We start from the raw sequence: 21206 nt of genomic DNA on the forward strand, positions 1-21206 counted from the left end.
CCCTGAGAGGCCTGTCTCTGGGCCTCAGTTTCTTCTCCTTGCCAGGTTGCCCCTGATACCCATTCCACAGCTCTTGCCCTGACCCCAGCAGTAACCCACTCACCTCTGCTCCCTTGGCAACTTCTAGTTCTACAACAGCTTGGGGCATACCCCCTTCTCATTGGCCTTGGGAAACTCCATGAACTTGGCCCCAGGGCTAGGGTCAGGCAGGAAGTGTGACCCAGATGACCTCATGCTGGGTTCTTGCCCTCAGCAGCTGGTGACTCACTTAAGGGGGACAGGCCAAGGCCATTTGAAAACAGAAAGCCTTTGGGCCTCTTCCCTTCCAAGGGCTCCAAGAACAGGCCTGGCAGTTTTTGCTCTGCCCTTCCTAGGGACTCAGAATGAAAGGCTAGATGTTTCCAGCCAGAGTTCTTGTTGCCTAGGGGCAGGCAGAGCATCATATCTTCCCCATCTCACTTCTTTGAGCCAGGACCTGAGGAGTCCAGGCCCAGCCTGGCTGTGTGGTAGTGACTGTGCTCCTTGCCCTCTCTGGGCCTGTCTCTGTACTGCTAAGCTCCAAGACCTCTGCTCTCAGTCCATCCCTGCCCTTCTCTCTAGCCAGGCATATCAATCTGCCCCCACTCTTCCCTAGAACCTCACACATCTTAGCCTCAGGAAGATTTGGCTGCATTTGGGAGAGTTCTGTGGCAAAGCAGTTTTTGTTCCTTGAATGCTCATGTGCCCCCTTACACTTTCCAACCCCTTGCAGTTAGGTGGGGCCTGGTGACAAGTTCCGACCAATGATTATCTCTTGGCTAGGAAAGCAAGCAAGAATTCTCCTCACTCTGTCCTCTACTGACACCTGGGAAGTGTACGAGGGACCTCATATTACAGATCTGCACTTTACAATATGGTAGCAACCAGCTACATGTGGCAGTTTAAATGAATTCAAATGAAATAAAATGTAAAATTCCATTCCTTTATCATACTAGCCATATTTCAATTTCTCCATAGCCACACGTGGCTAGTATCTACCATAGCACACGGCGCAGATACAGAACATCTCCATCATTGCTGAAAGTCCTATCAGACAGCGTTGCTCCAGATGGTGAAGCTGCAAGATGTCACATTGCCAGCTTCGTGGATCCCTAAGCCAGCCTAAGGAGCAGAGCCTTCTGCCTGCCCACAGTGCAGTGTCCACAGAGCTTGAACGAGAAAGAAACTTGCATTCAGAGTGGAGTTGTTGCTTCTGCAAAGCCCAGCCTATGCTGACTAGCAGAGCCTACCTGCATGAAACAAACAGGGAGCAGCAAAAACAGGCAAAAGCGGACCAAGTTCTAGCTTGTTGGGCAAATGCCATAGGCAATCCAAACAATCCATGTAACACCGAGTCAACACCTTGCTGGCTTTGTCAGGGGAACTGGCTGAAGTATAATCAGGGGAGAGCTCCTAGAGATAAAATACAAATGGGCTGTGGAAAATGGGCAGGGTTTGCATAGGCTTGTGGTTTTCAACCTACAAGAATTTTTGGCGGCCCACTGGGGAAAGCTGAGATAGGTCGAGGAGAAGGGCAGCCATTCCAGCGGGAACACCAGGAGAGAAAAACACATGAGCAAAAGAGTTGGTGAGAGCAGGAAGAGACTGGGCCATGTCATTTTCCCTGGGGTATAAGGGAATCTTAGGGAAGCTTTGGAGGTAAGTCAGATGGAAACTGAGAGGTGAGTTTCCCTTTATGTTTCTACCCAGAATTGGCCAAGAATGAGGAGTAGAGAGTGTAGAGAAGGAAGGATGAGCTAATATTGTCGTTAATGATAGTCAAGGGTGGGGCTGACCTCAGGAATGACAGGCCCGAATTCAATAACTGGGGTTGCAGAGTTTGACTGGAAATTCACAGAGGCAGTATTCTGCTTAGGAATGATCAGTTAATTGGTGATTAATTCATACCAGAAGCTAGTTAACCCAGAGATCCTCCCTTCCAAGTTGTAGGCTCAACTTTCCAGTCCTCCACTTGGCTTCCCCAGCTGAGCGTCCTCTCAACACCTCACTCTCTGCCTGGATAACACACCATCCTCCCCCACAATCTGGCACCAAATGTCATAGCAATCCAAGCACATGGCTGTGGCCTTAGTATCCTCGGGGATTCACCCAACCACACAGACACACTCAACAAGTCCCACTGGGGCCTCTTCCAGCAATGCCCAGTGTCTACTCCTGCCTCACCTTCTCTGACACCCCTATGTCACAACTAACTGTTTTTCTCCCAGAACACAGCAGCCTCTGGACTGCAGGCCCTGTCTCCTAACTTCACTCCTTCCACAACCTATCCTGCATTCCAAACAAGGGGGTGTTTGCCTGGGTCACGCCTCTGTGCAAAAGCCTTCAGGGGATCTCCAAAGAAATCTAATCTCCTCAGCCTGGCATTCAAAACCTCTACTTGCTGATTCAACCTGATTTCTTACTACTCCTTTGCAAAAAAAAAAAAAACAATCCTCACTCCTGCCAAACGGATCTCTTCATTGCTCCCATTATCCCTCACTCCTATCAGACTCCTCAGGTCCCAGGAAACCCTTCCTGGTGGTTCTCTTGTCCTGTCACCTTTCTCTTACTGTCTCTGTGACGTTCAAAGGAGCAGACACAAGGTCTGAAGGCTGGGGCCAGCTTCTCCACGTGCTGCCTGTCTGACCTTAGCGGAGTCACTTAACCTCTCTGAACCACAGACTCCTCATCTCTTAAGTGAAAATAGTATGAACTTCACAGAGTAGCCAAAGTCTGGAAAATCGCTTTGTGAACCTTGAAGCAATATACAGATGGCAGTGATCATGTTTCATGTCTGATGCTTTCTTTTTTTTAAGACTTAATTTTTTAAGAGCAGCTTTAGCTTCACTCACAATTGGGTATAGGAATTTCCCATGTGCCCCCTTCCCCTACTAATACATTGCCTCCCCCATTATTAACATCCCCCACCAGAGAGGTACATTGGTTACAACTGATGAACCTACACTAACACATCATCATCACCCAGAGTCCATAGTTCACATTAGGGTTCACGCTTGGTGTTGTAAGTTCTATGGATTTGGATACGTGTGTGATGTGTATCCACCATTATAGTATCATATAGAGTAGTTTCACTGCCCTAAAAATCCTCTGTGCTGCACCTGTTTGTCCTCTCTCCCTCTTTTTCCCCTGGCAACCAGTGACCTTTTTGCTGCTTTAATAGTTCTCCCTTTTCCAGAATGTTATATAGTTGGAATCATAGCATATGTGGCCTTTTTAGATTGGCTTCTTTCACTTAGTCATATGCATTTAACGTTTCTCCATGTTTTTTCATGGCTTGATAGCTCAATTCCTATTAGTGCTCTATAATGTTCCATTGTCTGGATGTGCCACAGTTTATTTATTCACTTACCTAGAATAACTTGGTTGCTTCCAGGCAATTATGAATAAAGCTGCTATAAACATCTGTGTTCAGGTTTTTGTGTGGACATACGTTTTTAACTCATTTGCGTAAATACCAAGGAGCACAATTGCTAGATCATATGTTAAGAGTGTGTTTAGTTGTGTAAGAAAATGCCAGATGCCTTCCAACATGGCTGCCTTATTTTTCATTCCCATTAGCAATGAATGAGAGTTCCTGTCGCTCCACATCCTCTCCAGCATTTGGAATCGTCAATGTTTTGGATTTTGGCCATTCTAAGAGGTATGCCGTGGGATCTCATTGTTGTTTTACTTTGTATTTCTCTGATAACATATGAAGTGGAGCATCTTTTCATATGCTTATTTACCATCTGTTCGTATTATTTGGTGAGGTGTCTGTTAAAGACCTTTAGTCCCTTTTTTAATTGAGTAGTTTGTTTTCTTGTTGATTTTTTAATAGTTCTTTGCATATTTTGGGTAAGAGTACTTTATCAGATGTGTCTTTTGCAAATATTTATTTATTCTGTGGTTTCTCTTCTCATTTCCTTAACATTTTCTTTCATATAGCAGAAGTATTTAATTTCAATAAAGTGCAGCTTATCAATTATTTCTTTAAGGTTCATACCTTTGGTGTTGTACCTAAAAAGTCATTATCATTCCCAAGGTTATGCAGGTTTTCTCCTATGCTACCTTTTAGGAGTATTTTAGTTTTACATTTTACTTTTAGGTCTGTGGTCCACTTTTAGTTCATTTATGTGAAAGGCGTAGGTATCTAGATTCATTATATATATATATATATGGATGTCCAGTTGTTCCAGAACCATTTGCTAAAAAGACTATCTTTCTTCTATTGTATTGCCTTTGCTCATTTGTCAAAGATCAGTTAACTCTATTTATGTAGATCTGTTTCTGTGCTCTCCGTTTTGTTCTAATGATCAATTTTCCTGTTCCTTCACTGATAATGCACTCTAGATCACTACAGCTTTATAGTAAGTCTTCAAGTTAGTTTCCCAATTTTGTTCTTCTTCAGTATTGTGTTGATTATTCTGGGTCTCTTACCTTTCCATGTCTTCAGAATCAGTTTTTCAATACCCACAAAATAACTTAATGGAATTTTGATTGGGATTGCATCGAATATACAGACCAAGTTGGGAATAACTGACATCTGGACAATATTGAGTCCTTTTATTCATGAACATAGAATGCTTCTCCATTTATTTAGTTCTTTGGTTTCTGTTTTCAGAGTTTTGTGGTTTTCCTCGTATAGATCTTTTACATATTTTATTATATTTATACCTTTTTTGGTGATAATATAAATGGATTGGTTTTAATGTCACCTTCTTTATTTGTGATTGTTGTTAATTTGGATATTCTGTCTTTTTTCTTTGTTAATCTAGTGAGTGGTTTATCAATCTTCTTTATCCTTTCAAACAACAAACTTTTGGTTTCACTGATTCTTTATACAGAGTTTTAGATCTTAATGTTAGTCAGTTCTGCTCTAGTTTTAGTTATTTCTTTTCTTCTACCAGCTTTGCAGTTAGTTTGTTCTTGTATTTCTAGTTCCTAGTTTCTTATATTTCCAGTTCCTCTAGTTGTCATGTCAGATCATTAATTTGAGATCTCTCTAACTTTTTGAGGCAGGCTTTTAGTGTTATAAATTTTCCTCTTAAGACGGCGCTTGCTGCATCCTTGCTTGGGATTTTGGTTAGATTTTTATATGTTGTGTCTCTGTTTTCATTTGCCTCAAAGAATTTTTTTTTTATTTCTGCCATAATTTTGTTATTTATTCCAAAGTCATTTAGGAACAAAGTGTTTAATTTCCATGTAATAGTGTGGTTTTGAGATACCTTCTTGGTATTGATTTCTATTTCTCTTCCACTGTGGTCTGAAATTATGGTTGGTATAATTTCATTTTTAAAATTTATTGAGACTTGCTTTGTGGTTGACAATTTTAAAATTTATTGAGACTTGCTTTGTGGTCTCTTGAGGCATGTTGCATGGGCAGATGAGAAGAATGTATATTCTGTAGTTGATGAGTGGAGTGTCTATTTGTTCTAATTGGTCTAGTGTCAGAAGGAAAGTTAAAACATTGAATGCATGTATTAGGAAGCAAGAAAGATCTAAAATATCCTCTCAGAATGAAAACTCTCAAGAAACTAGGCACTGAAGTTTCATACCTCAAAATAATAAGAGCCGTCTAAGACAGTCCTACAGCGAACGTCATACTGAATGGGCAAAAACTGGAAGCATTCTCTTGGAGAACTGGAACAAGACAAGTATGCTGACTCTATTCAACATAGACTGAAAGTGCTATCCAGAGCAATCAGGAAAAATAAAACAATAAAACATATTAAAATAGGAAAAGAAAAAGTCAAACTTTCTCTCTTCACAGATGTTATAATTCTATACACAGAAAACCCTGAAGACTCTGCCAAAAGGCCCCTGGACCTGAAAATATGACTTCTGTAAAGTTCCAGGATACAAAATCAATGTATAAATATCATTAGCATTTTTATACATTAATAATGTTCAAGCTGAGAGCCAAATCAAGAACTCAATCCCATTTACAATAGCCATATAAAAAAATAAAATAGCTAGGAACATATCTAACCAAGGGGGTAAAAGAGCTCTACAAGGGGAACTAAAAAACACTACTAAAAGAAATCATAAATGACACAAATAGAAAAACATTCAATGCTTATGAATTAGAGGAACCAATATCGTTAAAATGACCACACTGCCCAAAACACTTTACAGATTCAACATTATTTCTATCAAAATACTGTTATTTTTCACAGAACTAGAAAAAAGTTCCAAAACTGATATGGAGCCAAAAAACAGCCCAAATAGCCAAAGCAATCCTAAGCAAAAAGAGCAAAGCCAGATGTATCACATTACTTGACTTTAAACTGTACTGTAAGGTTGCAGTAACCAAAACAGCATAGTACTGGTACAAAAACAGATACATAGACCAGTGGAACAGGCTAGAGAGCCCAGAAATAAAGCTACACATCCAAAGCCATCTAGTTTTCAACAAAGTTGACAAAAATAAGCAACGAAGACAGAACTCCTGATTCAATAAATGGTGCTGGGATAACTGGCTAGCCATATGAAGAAGAATAAAAGTAGGCCCCTACCTTTTACCATACACAAAAATTAACTCAAGATAGATTAGAGATTTAAATGTAAGACCTCAAGTTATAAGAATTATAGAAAAAACCTAAGAAACACCATTCTGGACATTGGCCTTGCAAAACGACTTATGACTAAGTCCTCAAAAGCAATTGCAAACAAACAAACAAGCAAAAATTGACAAGTGGGACCAAATTAAATTAAACAGCTTCTGCACAGCAAAAGAAACCATCAATAAACAGACAACCTGCAGGATAGGAGAAAATATTTGCAAACTATGCATCCAACAGAGGTGTAATATCCAGAATCTATAAGGAACTTAAATAATCAAAGATGCAAAAAACGAATAACCTCATTTAGAAATGGGCAGAAGGCATGAACAAGCCCTTCTCAAAAGAAGACATATAAGCAGCCAACAAACATGCAAAAATGCTCAACATCACTAATCATCAGAGAAATGAAAATAAAAACCACAGTGAAATACCATCTCACACCAGTCAGAATGGCTATTACTAAAAAGTCAAAAGACAACAGATACTGGCAAGGCTGCTGAGAAAAGGGAACACTTATACAATGTTGCTAGGAATGTAAATTACTTCAGCCACTGTGGAAAGCAGTTTGAAGATGACCCAAATAACTTAAAATAGAAGAACCCTGCAATTCCATTACTGGTTATATATCCAAAAGAAAACAAATCATTCTACCAAAAAGACACATGAACTTGCATGTTCATCACAGCACTATTAACAATAGTGGAAACATGGAATCAACCTATATACCCATCAATGGTGAACCAGATAAAGAAAATGTGGTACACATACACCCTGGAATACTATGTAGTCATAAAAAATGAAATTATGTCCTTTGCAGCAACATGGATGCAGCTGGAGTCCATTAATTATAAGTGGGAGCTAAACATTGGCCACTCATAGACAAACAGAAAGCAACAGAAATGAGGAACTAGTAGAAGGGTAGGAAGGGAGAGGGTCAAGGGTTGAAAAACGATTAGGTACTATGCGCAGTACTGGGATAATGGGATTATTTGTACTCCAAATCTCAGCATTACACAATATACTCAGCTAATAAACATGTGCATGTGCTCCCTGAATCTAAAATAAAATTTGAAAATTAAAAAAAAGAAAATATGAAATAAATACATTTCCCACTAAGCATTTCTTTTGCTGCATCCCATCAATTTTGATAAGTTGTGTTTTTGTTTTCATTTTCAACTTAGTTCAAAACATTTAAAAATTTTTCTTGTTATTTCTTCTATGAATGATGTGTTATACAGAAATGTGTTGTTTATTCTCCATATATTTTGAGATTCTCCAGTTATCTTTCTGCTATTTATCTGTAGTTTAATTTCATTGTGATCCGAGAGTGAATATTGTATAATTTCTGTTCTTTTAAATTTGGTAATGTGTGTTTTATGGCCTAGAATATTCCACATGAGCTTGAAAAGAACATATATTCCGTTGTTAAAGTAATCCATAGATTTCAATTATGTCCAGGTGACTGATGATATTGTTGAGTTCAACTATGTCCTTACTGATGTTCTGCCTGCTGGATCTGTACATTTCTAATAGAAGGGTGTTTAAGTCTCCAACTATACTGGTGAATTTATCTACTTCTCCTTGTAGTTCTGTCAGTTTTTGCCTTGTGATCCTCTGTTATTAAATGCATATGTGTTAAAGATTATTACCTCTTCTTGGAGAGTTCACCCCTTTATCATTATGTTACACATTTTTTCCCTTATAATTTTTCTTGCTTTGTAAATTTCCTCTGTCTGAAATTGATGTAGCTATTTCCATTTTCTTTAAATTAGTTTTAGTATGGTATATTTTCTCCATCCATTTACTTTTAATCCATATATGTCTTTATATTTCAAGCAGGTTTCTGTAGAGAACATATAGTTGTGTCTTGTTTTTTGATCTGCTCTGACAATGTCTGTTTTTCAGTTGGTACGTTTAAACCATTGACATTCAAATTAATTATTGATATAATTGAATTAATACCTACCATATTTGTTGCTAGTTTCTATTTCATAAACTTGTTCTTTGTTTCTTTGTCTTCTGCTCATTTTCTGTCTTTTCTAGCTTTAATTTGACATTTTATGAGATTCCATTTTCTTTCCTTTCTTAGCATATCAGTTATGTTTCCTTTTTAAACTATTTTTGGTGGTTACCCTAGAGTTTGCAATACACATTTACAACTGTCTCAGTTGGTTTGTGCTGCTATAACGAAATGCCTCACAGTGGGTAACTTATACACAACAGGGATTTATTGCTCACAGTTCTGAAAGCTGGGAAGTTCAAGATCAAGGTACCAGTATGATTAGGTCTTAGTCTTTCAGTGAGGCTGTGATTCACAAGTGTTTCCCAGTCTCCAACCCCCAACCTCCTTAGATGGGAAAGTGTGACTAGAGTGAACTGGAGTTGGATATTCTCCTTCTTGCAGGTCAGTTAGGCTCTGATAAAACCTTAGCAGGTTAGCCTCTCATTAAACAGTTTCTTCTGAGGGCAGGCCTTGTTAAGAAGAACAGAATGCTCTGGTGCATTTCAAAACGGTTCGTTTCCCCCACCTGATGCCAGAAGCATGAGGGAATTTTTTTCCCCCTAACATTTACTCTGACAACCTGGTTAGGCTCCTGGTGGTAAAACTCACAAAAGTGTGGGAGCCCCCATATAACTGGGTCCCCTGGGAGTTTTAAAACTGTGAACCTCAAACAATTGATTAATTATAGTGCAGGTTTTCCTACCCTGGCCCTGGTTCCCTTGGAGGTTTCTGTTCCTGAGTCTCTGCTCCATAAGCTGTGACTTCCTGTATTTGCTTGTCTATCTCTTTGATCTGGGGGACAGTGGCTGCTCTGTGGCCTCATCTCTCTTAGGGATCCAAGAATAGTTGTTGATTTTTCAGTCTGTTCAGGCTTTTGCTTTTTGCTAGGATAGAATGGCTACTTCCAAGCTCCTTACATGTGGATTTGGAAACTGAAAGTTCTGATCCTCTTTTTATATACACATCTTGCCTACTTTTTTCTCTCCTATAGCATCTAGGTCACAGCAAGGACTCACTAAAGATGGCAGGTGGGAGGCATTTGAGGCCTCTGGGGTAAAGTGTTTTTGGCATCTAGAATGCTCTGTGGGAGCTGAAGAGCTCACTCCTCCCTCCCACCTCAGTATGCACATTCCTAAAATGAGACAGTTGGACTAGGAGGCCTCGGAGAGGGTGGCCCCAATGCTGCACGAGATGTCCTCCTGCAGGCAGTGTCAGGATTCAGCAGTGGGGTCCTGCGGGGAAGCCTGAGAGCCCAGAGCAGGGAGAAGGCAGGGGTTCCTCTCTGTTTCTAGCTGTTTTCTGAGAAGGATTTCCAGGTGGACAGAAATTGAGTTTAAGGGAGACAAGAAGTGAGGGGCATTGAACTGCGTTTCCATTTTCTGATTACCAGTGCCACTTGATCATTGCCAGGAGGGAATTTCACACCCAAACCTCTGCCAGCTGCAGAATCACAGCCAAAGAATTCCTATTTCACACCCCGAATACCAATAGGCCCTGCGTGACCTGGCCCCGGCCAATGTCCCTAACCTCATCCCTGCCCCTGCCCACCAACCCTGCCTCTGCTGTCTGCATGCAGCTATCCTGGTCTTCTGCTTGCTACCAGCTGCACTCCCTGCTCCCGAGAGCTCTTCCACGTGCTGTTCCCCATGCCTGAAGTCATATTCTCCCCTGGTTAATGTCCACCTATTCTCCAGGCCCCAGCTTACAGGTGGTGTCTCCAGGACCCCAGCCACCACTGCAGCACCCTGTAGACGTTGGTCCCTGTGATATGTCATCACGGCTCACTGTGTGCTCTCCCACAGCTCTCTCACGGTTCATAAGCACACACAGACATGCTTATTTGCTTAATGTCTGTCTCCCCGTTCAGAATGTGAGATCTTTGAGGGCAGGGACCAGGCCTACCGCACTTACAATTTCATCCCCAGAGAGGAGTCTGGCATATAGTAGGTGTTCAATAAAGACTGGAGGAATAGATGAATGAGTGAATGGGAAAGATGAGATAATTTTTTAAATCACACAAAAGATTCTTAGCACCATGTGAGCTGACCACCCTCCAGGCCTCCACCTTACCCCTTGCCATCCTCTGCCCACACCCTGCTCATCCTCACTGGACACAGGAGAATGGGCCGCTCTATATGGCTTCAGCTGGCCCGGACCTCACACCAAGACTGGCTAGGCCTGGATTTGTGGAGAATAAACAGTCTTAATCCAGACAAGCCTTTCTGTGCCCAAGAACTGGGCTTAGACACAGAATTCTGTGCATCTGATTTCCCCAGACCCCAGGCTCCTCCTTCCTGAGTCGCTGCCTCTACTCCCCTGGTGGGGCCTCTGGACGGGAGCCAGGACTCTGCCACCCTCGGGGTCTTTTGCCTCCCACATTTCTCAGGCCCCCCAGCTCATAATCTCTCCTCCATGATGGAAAAATATGTTTCAAGGCACTAACTAGGGAGGTCATTACTTCAAAGACCCTCTTGGCAAATTCTTTTATTGGCCCCAGTTTAAAAAGCCAGAATCTTCTTATAATGGGGCTTCTTAAAGCAGGGCCCACCTGTGAAAATACTGCCCTCTTTAGGGGTTGAGCCCGGCAGGGAAGGGCAGGCACCAGACCCCTCCGCTTCTCCGGGAGGAAGAGCTTAAGAAATGGTCTTTTCCTAAAAAGAGGGAAATTCCTCTTGGCCAAAAACTCCAGATGGGAATTAACACTTTCAGGACCTAGCTGAAGCAATCCACCAAGTTCTGGCCCTGGGCAGCAGTCCTGACAACTCCTTAGTAGGAGTTCTGTGTACTAATGGGACCTTAGTCCAGCCAAACACTCCCAGTCCTCCCAGCAGAGAGCCTTGCCTCCCACCGCCCGGTGAGTGGGGACCTGGTGGAGTGTAAGTTCCTGGATCTTCTGACCCTAGGTACACAAGGCTCCTATGCCTGGCCCATGTGGCCTCAATCCCTCCCCTCAGGTTGACATCAGGGGAGCTGTGCTGTCTGCTGTAAGCCTCTGCCCTCCCTTTGGACTCCATCCCCAAGGAGGGTCACACAGGCATCTCCTCCTGCCTTCTCAGGGACATCCCTCTTTCGGTTAGCGCTCCTGCCCCCATTAGTTATTCAGTCTCTTCCTCTCTATCTGCCCCTCCCATCACCATTTACTTGCTCTGCCATGTTAAAACTGCAGCTCTAGCTCCTGCCTTAGCTCCCTCCCCCATCCACAGCCAACTGCTTGGAAGCACTCACACTGGCTGTCTTTCCTTCCTCTCCCTTACTTTCTCCTCAGTCCATGGTAGCATGGTTTCTGTCCCCACCACTTTCCAGAAACTGCTCTCTCCAAGGACCCCAAAGACCTCTTTGTATTGCTAACTCAGTTCCGCAGTGTATGATTCTGTCTCTTCTTCTTTGTTTATATTTTTTTGTAGAGAGGGAATCTCACTGTGTTGCCCAGGCTGGTCTTGAACTCCTGGCCTCAAGCAATTCTCTCATGTGGGCCTCCCAGAGAGCTGGGATTACAGGCATGTGCCACCATGCCCAGCCCTGTCTCTCCATCTTGAAATGCTCCTTCTTCTAGCTTCTCCGCACAGCCCACCCAGAGCTGGATCCTACCCTCTGGCCGCCCCTTCTCCTTCTCTACTGTGGGCCCTCTTCAGAATTCCATTTTTGACTCACTCTCCTCTTTTTCCTTCTTACTCTGTGCTCTCCTCAGGTGATCTCATCCACATCCATGGCTTCAGTGACTCGAGAATCTTTATCTTACAGCCCAGACCTCTCTCCCAACTTTTGGACCTGTATATATATCCATTCTTTCATTCATTCAATCTTATTCACTCACTCACTGAACAGACTGAGCCCTTACCATCTGTCGGGCACCGTTCTCAGAAACAAGCAGATCTAGTCCCAAACAATGTAGTGGAGACAAACAATGCATAAGAACATAAGATCTCCCCGTGCAAGGTAAGTGACACCAGAGTGATAGACTAGTTTGAGTGGGGGCCAAGAAGCCTGCATCAGTTGGTTTTAAAGCAGGAAGCAGACCCACTGTGGGTGTTGAAAGGCAGGGGACATAGGTTAGAAATAAGACAGTATGCAATTGTGGGGAACACTTGGGGATCAAAGGTCCTACATGGAGAGTTAGACGATCAGAAAAATGTTACTCATCAGCCCTCCTGACATCAGACATGCCCGGCCAGGAATGGAGCTGAGGAAAGTGGGTAGACAAGTCTGTGGAAAGGTGTTTCCTCTATACCTGGTGCTGCAGGGCTGAAAGCACAGAGCAGCTCAGGGAGATCCTTCAGCTCAACAGGATTATGGCAGTTTCCTAAGTGGTCTCCCCAACATTACTTTTATCCCCTTCCAATGTGTCCTTCTTAGCACAGCCAGAACAATCTTTCTAGAATGCAGACCTAACCATGCCAGGCCCTTTCTTAAAACCCTTCTGCTCCTATAACCTTCAAGACACTGCTCAGACTCCTCTACAAGGCTTGTGTGGCTGATGGGCCCATCATGACCCTGCCTCCCACTCAACCTCCCCCTTGGCTTCTGCCTCTTATATCACTGTCCCCTTCTGTGCATTCGAAGCATTCACTTCGGCTGTTCAGATCCTTGGTAGAAAGAACTTACTTCAGCCTCTCACACTCTCACTCTCATCCAGACCTCAGGACACCCTTTGTCCTCTCACATTCTTTTCCTGGCCAATTCTCACTCATCCTACAGAGCTCAGCTTAGACTCCTCCTCCTGTAGGAAGCTTCTGTGACACCCACCCCACACACATCTGGGCCCTTCCCACGTGCTCCCCCAGATCCCAAATGTCCTCTCTTGGTCCTTAGAGCCGGGTACCTGTGGGCTCACTTGTCCCTGTGCTTCACTGACTGCAAACGCCAGGAGGAAAGCGTCCATACCTGGGGCACTGTAGGTGCTGGATAAATATTTGCTGACTTAACAAAGGTTCATAAGAGCTGTGCAAGAAATCACAAATATAATTATTCCATGATATTCACGTAAAAAGCAGAATATAAATTTTGTGGATTGTCAGATTGTGATTTGAAAAATAAACAGAAGAAAAATATGTGTACAGTAAAACAAAAGGGAGGGATAGAAGGAACTAGATGAAGGTGTTAAGGTTTACCTCTGCTAGTGGGGCCATGAGGAACTTTTCCTTCTACATTTTACTTTCATATTGCTCTTTAAAGTTAAAAAAATTTAACCATTAAATTTTTTTTCAAAAGCAATAAATTGTTCTCTTACCACCCAATCCTATTTTTACATTCACATTCCTTTGTAACCACATTTGTTCTGTACTTCCTAGAATGAAGATCTCTGTCTTGGACAGAGAAAGCCAAATTTTTCCTTTCAGTAGGAGTTGACTGACCTGTCTTCTCTTTGTCATCTGTTCCCAGATACCATCTGCCAGAAAACGTGTTCCCATCCTCCCTCATTCTTCTTGCTTTGTATGACAAAAGTAATCATGGGGTTTTAAGTTGTATCAGAACAGCCTACTGATGGATATTTATAGGCTCACAAATGGCCCAGGTGTGGGCACCCAGATCCTGCTTGCAATGCATGCATTCCCCAGAATTCCAAAAGGAAATATAAGCACAAAAGATGAAATAAAGCAAAGGGGTCCCTTGTTCCCAGCCAGCACTTTGCCCCAAGACCCAGCGCAGAAATGAACCAGGTCTCCCTTGGACATGCTGCACCATCTTCTCTTCTTCAAGTGAGCCCAGTCTCAGACCCTGGTGATCTTGCCAAGTGAGGATGGGCAATCCTGGGAAGAAGATGAGGGTACGTGATGAAGAGTGTTATCCCTAAAACCCAGAACAGCAGTGATCTGGGAGGCCCACTCCAGCAGTGGAAGCATCTACCAGATTTATCCAACTTGCCAGAGACTGAATACAGGAGAGAAAGCAGATCACGCCTCTGGCATCAAGGACTAAACTTTGAGCTTGAGCATCTTCATTATCACCTTGAGCAAATTCTCTCTAGTGGCAGCCTGATCCTCTCACTAGAGACCAATACCTAAGATGACTTTTGCATTTTTTCCAAGCCTGAGCTCATTTTGAAATCTTATTTTCTTGAGATACACCACTCTTCATCTTTGCTTCTTTCTTTCTTTTTTTGTGGCCCAGACTGGAGTATAATGGCGTGATCTCGGCTCACTGCAACCTCAGCCTCCCAGATTCAAGCGATTTTCCTGCCTCAGCCTCCCAAGTAGCTAGGATTATAGGTACGTACCACCATACCCCGCTAATTTTTAGTGTCTTTAGTAGAGACAAGGTTTCGCCATGTTGTCCAGGCTGTTCTCAAACTCCTGACCTCATGATCCGCCTACCTCGTCTTCCCAAAGTGCTAGGATTACAGGCGTGAGCCACCGTGTCTGGCCATCTTTGCATATTTCTTATTGTAGCTGTGCTCCTCAGAGAATTCCCTGGGAAGCTCTGTATGAAACCATTTGAAATAATTTCTGAATACCTCCTGTTGTTCTTAAGGCACTTTCCTGTTATCATTTTTATCATTTCAGGCCATGCTAAGGCATTTGGACTTGATACTTCAGCAAAAGGGTGACCCTTGAAAATTGCCCTTCAGTAGATAGACTTTGTTGGTTTAGTGCCCTGAAAAGAACAGTCTAGCATTAGTAGAAAGAATGGGTAGGGTCGGCTAAGAATTGAGGCAGGGAGAGTTGCCAGAGGTCATTGCAGCAGTTCAGTGAGACACAACAAAAGCCTGAACTAGGGCAATTTGAGCAGATGGATCCAGGGGAGTAGGGGAAGGTTTGAGAGCCATTTCTAAGGGAGAGTTTATAGGGTTATAGGGGAATTATTAGAGCAGAGGAGGAGTTAAGTTTGTATCTAAGATTTATAGCTTGGGAAATAAATTACATGGTGATTACTCCAAACCTGTAACATGGGAGAAATAGGTATTTGAACAAATGATAATGAATTTGAGATACCTGAAAAGCACTGACATAGTTGGATATTTGTCCCTACCCCAATCTCATGTTGAAATGTCATCTCTAATGTTGGAGATAGAGCCTAGTGGGGGGTGATCGGGTCATGGGGATGGGTCCCTCATGAATGGCTCAGTGTTGTCCTCACAGCAGTGAGTGAGTTCTCAGGAGATCTGATTGCTGTGAAGTGTGACTTATCTCCTTCATCAACTCTCTGTCTTGCTCCTGCCCCCGCCATGGCATGTGCCTGCTCTCACTTCACCTTCCACCATGAGTAAAACTCCCCTCCCTGAGGCCTCCCCAGCAGATGCCGGTTCTATGCTTCCTGTATAGTCTGTAAAACTGTGAGTTAATTTCATCTCTTTTTTTTTTGTAAATTACCCAGCCTCAGGTATTTCTTTATAGCAATGCAAGAATAAACTAACGCAGGCATCCAGGTAGGAATTTTCAATATATGTTTGAAAGATATGGGCCTGGAACTTGGGATAGAGAATGGGTATAGAGATCATTTAGATATGGATATAGATATGAGTACAGATATAGACAGAGGTGTAGACATAGATGAAGATGCAAATACAGACAAGATAACAATATAGACACATATAAGAGACAGAGATAGATATAGTCAGATCTAGACAGAGCTTAGCATACAGTAACAAAAGCCAAAGCCAGGATGACTTTTAGAATTTTTTTAGGGAGAGATAATAGCATTGAGGACCACTTAAGTATATGTGATAAGAGCTTGTAAGCAGTTAAAAATGATTTCAAATATTTGAGTCTTGGTGTCTAGAAAAACAGGGGTCCCACTGACTGAAACACAAAAGACAAGGCTGTGTGGGGACATTATGGCTGGTTTCAGAGTTGTTGAGTTTGAGATGATGGTGAGACATGCAACTGGAAATGCTACACGAGCAACTATGGGATCAGAGCTCTCCCTAAGTCAGCCTGCAGATGTCGACTTTGGAATCAGAAAACCAACCGATGTTAGAGCTGGCAGGAATTTTGGAACCTGCCTAATTAAAGGCCCTCTTTTGTATATAAGGAAGTTGACAGCTGGGTAAAGGCTCTCCCCTCACTCACATAGCCTTTGCTAACAGAACCCGAAGTGGAACCCATGTCTCTCTACGCCCAGTCGAAAACTTCTATTGACTGCACAGAGGCGGGTGCTGAGAGTATGAAGATAGGTAAGACAACTTTCTGAGGGAGGAGTGCAAAGAGCCACTGTGACACCAAGTCATGGCTCTGAGGGATCTGAAATGATTAGAACACTCGGTTACAAGTGACAGCATTTTTTTTTCAAACTAACTCAAAGCACTGAAGAGGACATTTATTGACAAATGTAATCAGCCCATAGCAAGAGTAGGACTGGAACTGACCTCGGGGTTAGCGGGATCGAGGGAACAAACACCATGTGGACTGTTTTCTTCATCCATCTCTCTTATCTGTGTGTGAACTTGATTCTGTCAGACTGGTTCTCATGCATGATGGGGGACATGGTCACAAGGAGACTCTAGGACTCTCCTCCTTACAGCTTTTGTCCCAAGAGGGAGGGGATTTGATTGGCCAGCTGATATCATATCCCAATGCCTGACCAAACTGCTATGATCCAGAAGACACCATATGGCTGTGGCCAAGAAATTATTTTTCACTGGAAGAGAGGTGTAGGAAAAAGAAGCTGAGCAGAAAGAAACAACAGACCCTCTCTTGTACTCAACAAAAGCTTTAAACACAGACCAAAGCCTGAACATCCAGGGATAAGCAACATAAGAGAGTTGAATAAGCAAGTGCTCTGGGTACAGTTAAGTGATTTGTAAGTTGAGATTCTGGGAACCAGACCAAATATCTATCTGCAAAAGATGACAAAGAAGGAAAGGAAAATAGGAAAGGATTCGAGGCACGGAGTGGAAGAGAACAGAAGAACAAATTAGTATGTCGGGCACCACATGGAATGCAGTTCATGCTAAATCCAAAAGCCATGCTTAGAAAGCAGCCAGAAAGAACTGGTTGTTCCTTAAGGGCAGGAGAACATGGAGAGGGGCCCATGCCTGCCTGTAAGGGTAGACATAAAGGCTGGGGAAGCTAGGGAGAGGAGCCAGAAGAGGAGCCTGTGGATTAACTTCACCAGCAAATAGCAATAATCTTCGACCCATAAAAGCATGAATCATTGATAGGGTTACTAGGCGCTATGGTTTGAATGTGTCCCCTCCAATATTGAGATGAGGCCATGGTAGTGTCAAGAGGTAGGGCATTTGGGAGGTGATTAAGCTATGAGGGATCTTTCTTCACAAATGGAATTAGATGTCATTATGAAGGGGCTTGATGGAGAGAGTTGATCCCCTCTGGCCCTTGAGCCTTTCACTGTGTGAGGATCTGGCACCTTGATCATGGGCTTCCTAGGTTTCAGAACAGTGAGAAAATACATTTCTGTTCTTTATAAATTGCCCAGTCTCAGATATTCTGTTATAGCATCACAAAATGGACTAAGATACTAGGCTAGTGATTAGTAACATGAGGAAGATATAAAGTTGCAAACATAAAAACAACCTGTAATCACTCCCAGAGGTAACAAGATTGCATTTCAGACAATTGGTTTACATAAATAAATTTTTCTTTACTAAAAGTGAATTTTACTGTACATATTTTTTATACTTTGCTTTTTCACTTAACAATATAATATAAATATCTTTTCATGCCAATGCTTATATTTCTACAATATTTTTACTGGCTGCACATACTTTTATTGTATGCATGTATCATGATTTATTTAACCAATTTCCTACTGGGGCCATTTTGGCAATATTCAGTTTCTTATAATTTACTATAGCTAATCATTATACACATAATCCTTAACTTAGGACTTAGAATAAAATTTGGACATGCAATTCCCATGGGAATGTAAATATGTTGTGCCTTTTTTGTTGTTGTTATTTTGCTAGCAACATTCCTTTCCATCTATTGCTGTGTTTGTCTAGTATCGGATATATGTTATAAGGATTTCTTTTCAAATATTTGGGAAGCAGATGAGGAGTAAAGGAAAAATACTGTATTTTGTAGGTTTTTATTAGGTTATTTTACTTTTTATCAATAGGTTCTAAGAATTCTTTATGTATTCTTTTATAGCTCTTTTATCAGATATATGTATTGCAAATATTTACACACATACCCTCATCCAGGATGTGACTAATTTTTTTATGTTCTTAATGATCTTTTTTAAAAAATGGAAGTTTTTAATTTTGATGAAGTTTAATTTTTTTAGTTTTTCTTCTTATGATCATGCTTTTATGCTCAAATTTTAAAAAGATACCTTGAAGTTATGAAAATGATCTATGATTTCTTCAAGAAGTTTTGTTGCTTTAGCTTTTATGCTTAGTTCCCTGATCCATTGTGAATATTGTTTTGTGTATGGTGTGAGGTAAGGGTCAAAGTTCATTTATTTTTTTCACTTGAAAATTCACTTAACTATCCACTTGATCCAGCATCGTTTGTTGTAAAGACTGTCCTTTCTCTCACTGAATTATCTTGTCCTCTTTCTTGTGAGTCAATTGGCAACATACATGTGGGTCTATTACAGAACTCTTTATTCTGTGCCACTGATCTATATGTTCATACTTATGACACTATAATACTGCCTTAATTAATGTTATTTTATAGCAAGTCTTATAGGAAGTCCACCACCTATTACATTTTTAACTTTTTGAATTCATACCTTTCTAAAAATGATTCATCCTGGCAACAAATGTGCTTATTTCAAACTGTATTGAGATAGCTCAAAATCTCTTTTGGAGTAAGAAGACTTATCCAAGAAAATTATGATATTGTGAAAGTTATGATATTGTGAAATGTAGATTTGGGCTTTGTTCCTGTTTTAGGGCATGCAGTTCCCAAAACCCTTGGAATCTCCAGAGTAATAAGAATGACTTTTGAATGCTGATGAGATGGTTGGTGGCTGGGGCACCCTTGCTAGTTTCAGAATAGGTGATGATCATTGGAAAGACCAAGCATGATTAGAAGGTTGGGGCTTTCAGCCCCACTTCCACCCCTCCAAATTCCCTGTTTTTTTTTTTGTTTTGTTTTGTTTTTAAGTGAGAACAAGTTTATTAAAAAGTAAAAGAATACAAGTGATCACCCCATAGGCAGAGCAGCAGTGTGGGCTGCTTGATTGACTATGCCTATGGTTATTTCCTGATTATATGCTAAGTAAGGGGTGGATTATTCATGAATTTTCTAAGAAAGGGGCATGGAGTTCCCAGAACTGAGGTTCCTCCCGCTTTCAGACATTGCCATAGCATTTGTACACTGTCATGGTGCTCCATCCCCCAACTTCTGGGGATGGGAGAGGAGTGAAGGTTAAGTTCATCTCCAGCAGCTATTGATGTAATCAATCATGCCTACATAAGAAAGCTTCCATAAAACCCCAGAAGTACAGAAAGCTTCTGGATAGCTGAACATGTGGAGGTGCCTGGGGGATGGCATGCCTGCAGAGAACATGGCAGCTCCATGTCCCTTCCCATATTTATTGCCCTATGCCAATCTTCCATCTGGCTGTTCATCTGTACGCTTTGCAATATCCTATATAATACATGGGTAAATGTAAGTAAAGTTTTCCTGAGTTCTGTGAGCAGCTCTGGTAAATTAACTGAACCCCAGAAGGGGATTTTTGGGAAGCCCTATTTATAGTAGGTCAGTCAAAAGCACAGGCCATAACCTGGGGCTTGCAATTGGCATCCAAAGTGAGGGCAGTCTTGTGGGACTAAACCCTTGACCTGTGGAATCTGACACTATCTCCAGGTTGATTGTCTCAGAAGTAAATTTAATTATAGGACAATCCACTGGAGAATTTCTTGGTGTGTGGGGAGAAACCCACACACGTATGGTGTCAAAGTGTTGTGTTGAGTGGTATGTGAGAGTAGAAAGGAAAAAGTATTTGTTTTTTTCTGTCAGAATGATGTACTGGGTATGGAGGAGTGTAAGGTGGGAAAGATGTGTCTTCTATTAGGATCACCTGTGCTTCTGAAACTCTACGCAATTTTGTGAAAATGACTTACTTCTTAGGCAGCTTGAGGCTTTCAGAATGTTGCTGCTTTTTAAAAAATACATTGTTTTACAAAAGTATGTACCAGTGTAAAACATTTGGAAAATGCAGCAAAGTCTAAAAAGGCATAAAAATTATCTGTAGTTTACTACTCATGTGAACACTGTTAATAAAATTTTCTATGCATATTTTAACTTAAGAATCAATCCTTTTCTATAGTTTTATATGCTGCAACAAGAAGTTAATATTTGGGGAATATTGTCCCATTTCATTTAATTTTTTGAAAACCCTATTTTAATGTCTGTATGTTTTTTAATAGATTGATATACCATGATGATATACCATAGCATAACCACCAACTATTGTTGATTATCTAGACTATTTCCACTTTGCTATATAAATGTGTACTACTCATCCTTAAACAAGTCTACATTATTATTATTTATTTTTAATAAATTACTGAAAGTGGATTTACTGATTGAAAGAGTATAAATTTTCAGATGTTTCTTGACACATAGAGGACAAATTTATTTCTAGAAAGTTTTTTTAATCAGTTCATACTCCCACTAGCTGTGAACAACACTGTCATATCACTCTCTTGCTACCACTATTTTCTAAATCTTTGTTAATTTGATAGGTGAAAAAAGATAACTTATTGCTGCTTT

At 41.5% G+C, this 21206-nt stretch overlaps 1 long non-coding RNA gene across 1 annotated transcript in view; it reads left to right on the forward strand.

Annotated features, from left to right (window-relative positions):
* LOC103787887 (uncharacterized) overlaps positions 1–21206 on the forward strand; it is a 275878-nt gene that overhangs the window by 234554 nt on the left and 20118 nt on the right. Inside the window, exons 3-4 of the long non-coding RNA XR_013526465.1 lie at positions 3598–3679; positions 14692–14789. This is a non-coding gene — a long non-coding RNA (uncharacterized LOC103787887). The remainder of the gene's footprint in view (positions 1–3597; positions 3680–14691; positions 14790–21206) is intronic.

This window comes from Callithrix jacchus, chromosome 14 (genome assembly GCF_049354715.1).
Source record: "Callithrix jacchus isolate 240 chromosome 14, calJac240_pri, whole genome shotgun sequence".
Taxonomy (NCBI): domain Eukaryota; kingdom Metazoa; phylum Chordata; class Mammalia; order Primates; family Cebidae; genus Callithrix; species Callithrix jacchus.